At 48.5% G+C, this 9,046-nt stretch overlaps 1 long non-coding RNA gene and 1 other non-coding gene across 2 annotated transcripts; both read right to left on the bottom strand.

Moving 5' to 3' along the window:
- Nucleotides 1-5,173: 5,173 nt before the first annotated feature.
- LOC139705462 (uncharacterized) lies at nt 5,174-8,975 on the bottom strand. The gene is made up of 2 exons (XR_011707435.1): nt 7,550-8,975; nt 5,174-6,176 (listed from the first exon to the last, which is right to left on the bottom strand). It is a non-coding gene; the product is annotated as an uncharacterized lncRNA (long non-coding RNA).
- Nucleotides 6,649-6,722, bottom strand: Trnav-cac (transfer RNA valine (anticodon CAC)). Its single transcript has one exon. It is a non-coding gene; the product is annotated as a tRNA-Val (tRNA).
- Nucleotides 8,976-9,046: the final 71 nt, after the last annotated feature.

Consider the following 9,046-nt stretch of genomic DNA (forward strand, 5'->3'; position numbering starts at 1 on the left):
CGATAAATTGCTGAGGCTGGCTTTGAACTTGCAATCCTCCTACCTCAGCCTCCCAAGCTGCTGAGATTACAGGTGTACACTTAATAACAGACTTTTTATTTTATGGCTACAGAGTTCTTTTCTCCTTCCTCCTGCTCAGGGAAGAGAGGCAAACTTTTTCTATAAAGGGCTGGAGAGAAAATAGCCTTGCAAATCTCATGGTCCGTTACATATTCTTGTTTTCTCACACTTTAAAATCTTAAAACCACTCTCAGTTCATCTAATGAGTTGTGGGCAGCAGTCTGCTCCAGGGCCAGCTGGTTATCTGGTCGTAAGGTCCAAGCACTAACAACCCCCCCCCGGCCTGTCCCTATTTCTGTGCTTTAACAGCAGGCATCCAGGAACACCAAGGTCAAAGGTCATCTGGAAGGCAGGCCCCCCTGTTCTGCATCGGGCCTTTTCCTACCTCAACCCTCGCCATCTGTGGTGTCCGGAGGCCTCACTCACCAGGTTCCAGAGGCATTGACAGAGCAGAACTTCACCTGAGTTGTGCACCTCCCCAGCCCTCAGGAGCCATTAGAAGTGCAGTGGCCCCCCTTCCACAGAACATCTTAACTAAGCTTCTCCAGAAATCTCCACCACAACTGATTATTTAGACTATAAGCAAAAGTTCAGTGTAATTAAACTTCCTATTTTCCTGTTGCTCCATTTTACTTGGCCACTGGCCTGGAAGAGATCAGCACTCCAGGTGCTGAAGGCCCCTTTACTTGTTTTTCACAAACATGTCTCCAGTATAGTAGTTTGTGAAGTGTGTTTGCAAATGCAGAGTGTGATTAAAAAAAAATCCTTTAACAAGGCCTCTGGCCTTGAGCTGGGCTTCACAGAGATGTCTACATTTCTAAGATCAGAGAAGTTACCAGTTGGGCTCCATGGTCACAGCTGGCAGGGGAGGAAAGGAAGGGGAGAAGAGGCTCTCCCCTTCTCAGGCGCTGTCCTTCAAGGGTTAACTTGCCCAGAACAGTGAAAAGCTGCTTTTATGTGAACTGCTGCAGGCTGTGAACTTCTGAGCCCCTCCCCTCACAGCGCTGGGTATAAAACTCTGAAACTGCCTGAACTCGGGGTTCAGGGGATTAATTGATTTCAGCAAAAGATCTGCCCTCTGAACCTGGCTGCAGCCAAATAAAACGGTTTCCTGCTGTCTTCGGTCCCTTGCCTCGTCTGTCCCCTGCAACAGAAACAGCGAGTGTTAGGGAGAGGAACAAGGGGAGAGGGGAAAGTGGGAAGAACGGTGCGGATGCCCACAGGCTGCACCAGTTCAGGCCAGCAGGGCATGTGTCTGGGCAGGACAGGCCTGAAGCGCACAACAGTGGCCACTGGATAGAGCAGGCACCAGGGAGTTTTTCCAGGATGATGAAAGCAGAGAAAATTCATTCTCCATGGGACCAGCCGATCCAGGGAGGAGAGAGGAAGAATATGAAAATGTAGAAGAGAAGAAATGGTGCAGGTCAAGTTTCCAGAAGAGCTGGACAGTGGAGGAGGCCCAGCAGCACATGGGGCCTGTGCACCTGCCCCTGGCAGCGACACATGGTGCAAAGCCAGGCACAGGTGTCCACGGAGGTGAAGCAAGGAAAGAAAAGTGGAGGGACTCAGGAATCGCAGCCGGTTGTAGAGTCACCTGGGATGGCACCTTGCTGTGAGCACCGACAGGTGTCTGAACCACCACAAAGAGTGGACAGAGCTTTCAAGGCACAGGGTCAGTGGAGAGGAGGGTCCACACTGGTCTCAGGCTGGGCCTCCAAGTTGGAAGCCCCAGGAACCAGTACTGGTTCTGCAAGGACTGCATGCCCCAGGTAAATTGCTTAAAATCTCTGAAGCGTGGTTTTTATTTTTTCAAATGGAGATAATGATCTAATTCCCGGGGGTTATTCTGAGTTCAAAGTACAAAGCTCCTTACACCAGAAACCACACAACTGAAAGGACCAAGGAACAGCCTGCAAACTGCAGCTCCCCAGGGTGGGAGGACACTGTGGTGACTGAAGTGGTTTATTTATGAACATTCAGCTAACCACATACTCAGTGAATGAAGGCAAACGACCACCGGTCAGATGTGCTGAAGAAATGACCTCCACCAGACTGACACGGAGAAAGGCTGGGGGACTTCCTCATACAGCAGGACACAGGGTCCCCAGAGTCACAGAAAGGCCAGGAACGACGTGTCAGTGGGTGCCCACCCAGAAACAGTTTCACTATTTTACTATGTTCTTTTAATAAATTAGTCACCCTGTGAGTCCTGTGTATGAGAACTGCTCTGTAGTGACACATCAGTGATTGGTGGGCAGGGAGGGGCTGACGCTCAGGGGCACCGGAAACTCTGGGGTGGAGAAAGCGTCTTACGTCCCGTTGGGGTGCTGGTTTCACAGGTGTACACAACTGTCAAAACTCGCTGACCCAACAGCTCAATGGGTGTCTCTATTTTACATAGAAAGCTAGTTGTTAAAGCTGGAGGAGACAAAGACATGCTTGCCAGGAGCCTGGCTCTTGGGAAACACATTGCTGCAGCCTCTGATTCCATACTGGTCCTCAGGTAGCCTTTTGTCATAAGAAGGCACAGAGGCCAGAGTGACACCACCATGCAGGCTTCAGGGCGAGCTCTGAGGACACGCATGTCCTGGCTGGAGGGTCTGGTCACACTGCCTTTCATGCCTGTCGGTTCTGACCCAGGCTGCCCACGGGGCTCTTCCCAAGCTGCTCTGCACCTGCAGCCACCCGACGAAGGCCTGCTTCTCTTTTCTGTGCACCAGCGCATGTTCCCCTTGGAAACTTGGTATAGGTCCCTAACACATTACCAATACTAGGCCTGCCCTGGCCTGCCACTGCAGTCACCTGTGTATCATTACCTAATGATAATGAGTGCCATTATCATTAGGTAATGATACCTGAGGTGGACTGGCAAGAAAATGGGAAGAGAAGGGAAAAGAGCCAGCAAGGCTCTGTGGTGGGAAGACCCCCTGGCAGCCTCTCCTTCTTCCCAGGCCAGGTGCTTAAAACCCAACCAGCCGTCCATCTGGATCCAAGCCGCTCCACCGACTCTCAGGCAACGAAGACAGGAGACAGAGCCTGGGCAAGGTGGACACCTAGCAAACGGCCAACCAAGAATGGGAGACCTTCCAGTGGTCGCTAGTGGGCAGCCTGGCATCACCATCTGGCCCACCACCTCACCTGGCAGGCCATGGGGAGATCCTAAGCACACAAAACTATCCTCAAAAATGTTTCCGTATCTCACTTACACCAGGAAATGCTGTAACACGAGTACTAGAGCTGCTTCCAGGAAGCCTGTACTGCATGGGGAAATGTTTGCTATAAGGCAAGAATTAGGACACAAAGTATCGGCATTTTTAAGAAGCACCTGTGTACTACCAGACTCCACACACCACCCCCAGGGGCTGGGATGCAGCTGTGCAGAACACCTGCGGCACATGCATGAGGCCCCGAGTTTGACCCTCAGTACCACCAGAAAACAGCAACCACCACCATAGATAACTGGTGGGTAACAAGTGGTGCATTTCCTCCTTTGATCCCACATTTTCACATTTCTCTGTTTTCTATTACTAACCAGCATAATGTACCATTATTTTCACAGAAAAACAGTAATCGAAAAACGGCTTTGAGCTGTGTTGTAGCTCAATGGTAGAGCGCTTGCCTAGCATGTGAGGCACTGGGTTTGATCCTCAGCACCACATAAAAAGTTATTGTGTCTATCTACAACTAAAACATTGAAAATAAATGAAAAGTAAAATGACTTCTGTATATCTACAAATGAAGTGCCCCAAGATTACAAGACACAGTGCCATGAAGATGTCCCCTCCCCAGCTGATCTATCAACATGTCAAAGTCCAGTAAAAACGTGTTGCTCTCAGCTACCAAGAGTGTCTTGGCAGGAGGGAGTTCCCCACTCTTTCTTACAGGATGGGTATGCTCACCACAGACACCAACACTGGTGGAGAGAAACCACAAAGTTCCCTCGAATGTTACTAGCTTCTTGACCACATCCTGTTTCAGTTCCAAGAGTAATCCAGGGTCCCACATTGCACTGGTCTTGTGTCTCTGAGTCTCTTTCTACCTGTGACCAGTCCTGCCTTTGTGACCTTTCAACCCAAGAGGATTGTTTCAGCTGTCTGTCATCCTGCAGAGCCCCACAATTCATGCCCATCTGTTCTACTGCAGACAGAAGTAAGTTCTCCATCACTGGGAAGAACATCAGAGGAGTGGCTTCCATAGAGCCCTTGGGAAGGACATCAAGTCAGTTTGTCCTCCTACTAGTGATGCTGACCTTGGTTAGCTGATTAAAGTGCCATCAAATGGTCTTCTGTAATGTTGTTTTCTCTCTTTGGTGGTGTTGAGGATCAAACCAGGACCTTACTCATGATGAGCAAGCACTCTGCCTCCGGGATACACCCCAACCCAATAGTTTTCTATTTGTAATAAAAATACTTATTTTGGGAACTGGTTACCACCCTTTAATATAAAGGATGTGCTAGGTTCTGTTCCTCAATTCTGCCAAGAACCTGAAGCAGATAAAGCTATCTGCTGCTTTCTAAGAGTAAAACTTCTCTACTGGTCACTACCATAACTGCTGAGTTCAAAAAAAAAAAAAAAGAAAGAAAGTGAGCAAGCAAGCCTCTGTCCCAGACATTGCGACACATGAAGACACGTTAATTCACATCTTTCCTTCATCAGACCGTATCAGCTTTTAAGGATTCAACACAGAAAAACAGTGAACGCTCCCCTTACAGCTCTGCTCCATCACACTCTACACTTCCAAACTTTCCATTTGTGGCCTTTTTTTCCCTCACCAGGGATTGAACTCAGGGACACTCAATCACTGAACCACATCTCCAGCCCTATGTTGTATTTTATTTAGATACAGGGTCTGAGTTGCTTAGTGCCTCGCTTTTGCTGAGGCTGGCTTTGAACTTGGAATCCTCCAGCCTCAGCTCCCTGAGTCACTGGGATTTCAGATGTGTGCCACAGTGCCCAGCTAAAAAGAGATTTTGAAGGTTAAATTCAGGAAATGACTTGTTTTATTTATTTACTTATTAAAATATATATTTTACATCTTAGTTTAAAGGATCGCAGTTCAAGTCTTTTTTTTTTTTTGGAGAGAGAGACAGAGAGAGAGAGAGAGAGAGAGAGAGAGAGAGAGAGAGAGAATTTTATTATTTATTATTAGTTTTCGGTGGACACAACATCTTTATTTGTATGTGGTGCTGAGGATCGAACCCAGGCTGCACGCATGCCAGGCGAGCACGCTACCACTTGAGCCACATCTCCAGGCCCGACTGTCTGTTTTTAAATATATATGTATGTATTAGTTTACAGTGGATGGACCTTTACTTATTTATATGTGGTGCTGAGAATTGAACCCAGTGCCTCACACATGTCAGGCAAGCGCTCTACCACTGAGCCACAACCCCAGCCCAGGAAACAACTCGATTGTACAGACAGGTTCTGAATGCTCTAAGCAGAAAAATAATGTACTGAAAAGACTCTGAGTAGCTCACAAAATTTCCAAAAAGGATGCAGAACAGTGCAGGAAAGTCACAACGGGGAATGGCAGGACCACAACTGAGTGCAGACGCACATTCACACCAAGTCCTGACAGGCCAGCACAGCCTTCCCCTGATGCCCAGGGCCAGCGTCTCTGCACTCACCAGCTCCACTTCAGCCTGACAGGCTGGACTCCTGATAGCCCACACGTGAGCTACCAGGAAAGCTGGGAACGGAGTGTTTTTTCAGCCTCTACAGGTGTTCTGCCACCACCTACACCCACAGGATAGGAAAGGATTCAGAGCCAAAAAACAGTTCTGGGGCTTTGTTTCCAAGCTCAAGATTATCCAGTAGTTTTTCAAGAGAAAATGGAAATATATTAGAATATATTAGAATTCCTCCAATCACATTTGAATTTAACATTGTATTTCGTAGAAGCAAACCAGACTTAGCCTATTCAGGTATTGGACCAACAGCACGTCACGTTACTGCTGACCAACGACTGCACAGGAGAAGTCTCAGCAGGCTCTGAGCAGCTTAACAGGCCTCAGCCTTGCCGGCAAGGAGGAGAGCATCACCTTGGTGGAATTCTGCCATTACTCCTCCTTTTCTGGAACAGCAGGAAACAAACTGTAGAAGAATCTGGAAACCTGAAGAAGATATGAGGAAACACACTCTTTACCAAGCATTCCATTCCCACCCCAACCACAGAAAAAAAATTCAACAGACAGACTCCCAGTTCACTACTTATCAGGCTGGAGAGGCAAGAGGAAGACAGAATTAATAGCAGGGAAAGTCAAATCTACAACAAGTGAAAACAAACGAAAAAAGTGACAAGAATCCAGGACGATTTAGTTGAGTGACCCACTGTAGTGCACAAACCAGAACTGAAGTGACTTCAGATATGGTTCCTAAGAAGCTGGGATTTTATGTTGTAGGGAAGAAGGTGGGACATTCACTTTATAAATAACTGAACCAACCAAAAAGACAAGCAGGCACCAGGAGCAAAGAAAGGACAAGAGGAAGCCAGGCTTGGGCTCTTCACCCTGCAGACAGCAGGTGATAAACTACCAGGCTACCTCAGGCCCCAGAGGCCAGGAACTTGGATTTCTTTTCTTTCTTTTGGGGTGCTGGGGATTGAACCCAGGGCCTTGTGCATGTGAGGCAAGCACTCTACCAACTGAGCTACATCCCCAGTCCAAGACTTGGATTTCTCTTAAAGGAAAACATGTATATACTGGACTGAGTGCTCCTGCCATGCTCTGGTAAATCCCCCACCTGTGGCCTAAAGCACACTATAGGACCACTAAACAAACAGGAATCACAGTGAACCCTTAAACCAAGATCTTGTCCAGCATAATGTTCCTTTTTGGGTGGGGGAGTTAAAGTACTGAGGATTGAACCCAGGGGTGCTTTACCAAAGAGCTACATCCCCAGCCCTTGTTATTTTTTGAGGCACGGTCTAAGGAGCTAAAGGACTTGCTACAGTGCTGACTTTGGCCTCAAACTTGCAATCCTCCAGTCTCAGCCACTGTTGTGATGGGCAAAAAGTGCAGACTAGAGCAGGAAAGTCACAAGGCAGAATGGCAGGGGCCGCAGCTGAGTCCAGGGGGAGAAATAAAGAATGTCCACCCACTTCTGCCCTTTTCAATGCTTAAATCACTCAATACAATTTCACGCTATAAGTTCTTAATCAAGAAAATGACAATCCTTAATGCTAGGCACTGCAATAGACATAATCAATTCACAGCTAACAATTCTAGATTAAAATTCAAGCAAACAATTCTAGATTAATTCTAAGCATTGCAAACACACTTAATCATGACAGCCTAGTGACAGATACTCCCTATGTGTGCTAAGTTCAAGTGTCAGATCAAAAATCTTAAACCCTAGGCTTTTAAGTCCAGCAGATGCCCACACACTCAGACCCTGGTGATCAGGTCAGGAAAGAAGGCAGGTTTCTCCTGGGATGGAGCTGATGGCGATTGAGGAGGCAGTCCTAGGGAGAAGTTGTGGCTCTCACCAAGGTCAAGATGTGGCTGTAGAGTTTGAGGCAGTGAGGACAATGCAGAGGTTCAGGCAGATAAGAGTTGGGATGTCAGTCCAGGTCCTCATCAGGCTCTCCAGCTTGTGTGCATCAGTATCAGCTGGCTGAATGTCTTGTTCATTTGCTCTATTATTTATACTAAATTTTGGGGCTTTTGACCCCCCTTTCTTTTTTTAAAAATTTTTTTAATTTATTCTTTTTAGTTATACATGACAGTAGAATGTATTTTTTTTAAAGAGAGAGTGAGAGAGAGAATTTTAATATTTATTTTTTAGTTATCGGCAGACACAACATCTTTGTACGTGGTGCTGAGGATCTAACCAGGACGCATGCATGCCAGGCGAGTGCTCTGCGGCTTGAGCCACATCCCCAGCCCTTGACCCCCCTTTCAATCCTTATCAGCTACCACTGGATTTCTCAGGGACATCATTTATCCTGGGGTTAAAACATCTGGTATTGTGGTCCCCACCCTGATCTTCTCCGCCTTTCCCTCCGGCAGCCTGCCAGAGGCTTCACTCTTTATCAGGGTGGGAGAAGTGACTTGTTGGTGCCTGAGGACCATAGTGCCTGGCGAGACTGCAGGTTTCAAACTGGAGTTTTAAAATGGAGTTGCTTAGGCTCAGGCCTAAGGCCAGCCTCACAACCTCCCAAGTTCCTGGGATTACAGGCCTGTGCCACCATACCCAGCAATAACTATTTTTAAAGACAACTTTTGTTTCATAACATGAATTCCAGCATTCAGTATGCTTGTTGAAGTCCCAGTTCTAACTCCCATTTCCAACCTTTTTGAGAATCAGAGGGCCAGAGGAATCCCCAAGTTAAAATTCAGGGGTTTCCGGGTTTCAGTTCTGTGGGGGAAGGACCCAGAGGTCGAGTTCACCGAGGGGACTCCCGGTAAGACTGACATGGCTATCTTCTCCAGCCATCGAGAGTGCTCCAAAACGCTGAGAAGTGTCACACCTGCTCCTCTACTCCCTTTCCTGCTTGGAAATCAAAACCACACTTGGCGGATTTCACCTCCCTTCTCTCCTAAGAGGGGAGAACGCTGAGGACCGAAACAAGTTTCCCAGAGGCAACTGAGGGGCTTGCCACTCCACAACGAACTCCTTCTGGCCCACCCCTACCTGGGGACCCAGGTCCACCTACAAGAGATGGGCCTCGCAGGTTCCCCCCGCACTACACAAAGTGGAACGGCGGCCAGTACCGGCCCGGCTGGCGGGAGAGGGCCCGTGCGCCTCGGGCCAGTGTCCACAACGCGCCGCCCTGGTCTCCAGGCGGCCTCCCCTTCCCGCTCTCACTTTCCACTGCCCGGCTCTTCCTCTTCACTTTCTCCAGCCCCAGGCCACTGTTTCAGGCCGCCGGCCGCTCACGTGGCCGCGGCATCACGTGCCGAGACAGGCGGTCACGTGCCGGGCGGGGTCACGTGTCTGCCGAGGGACGCCTGGAGGGCGAGGTGCAGCGGGGCAACCGTGG

Source organism: Marmota flaviventris, chromosome 4, assembly GCF_047511675.1.
Source record: "Marmota flaviventris isolate mMarFla1 chromosome 4, mMarFla1.hap1, whole genome shotgun sequence".
In the NCBI taxonomy this organism is placed as follows: Eukaryota; Metazoa; Chordata; class Mammalia; order Rodentia; family Sciuridae; genus Marmota; species Marmota flaviventris.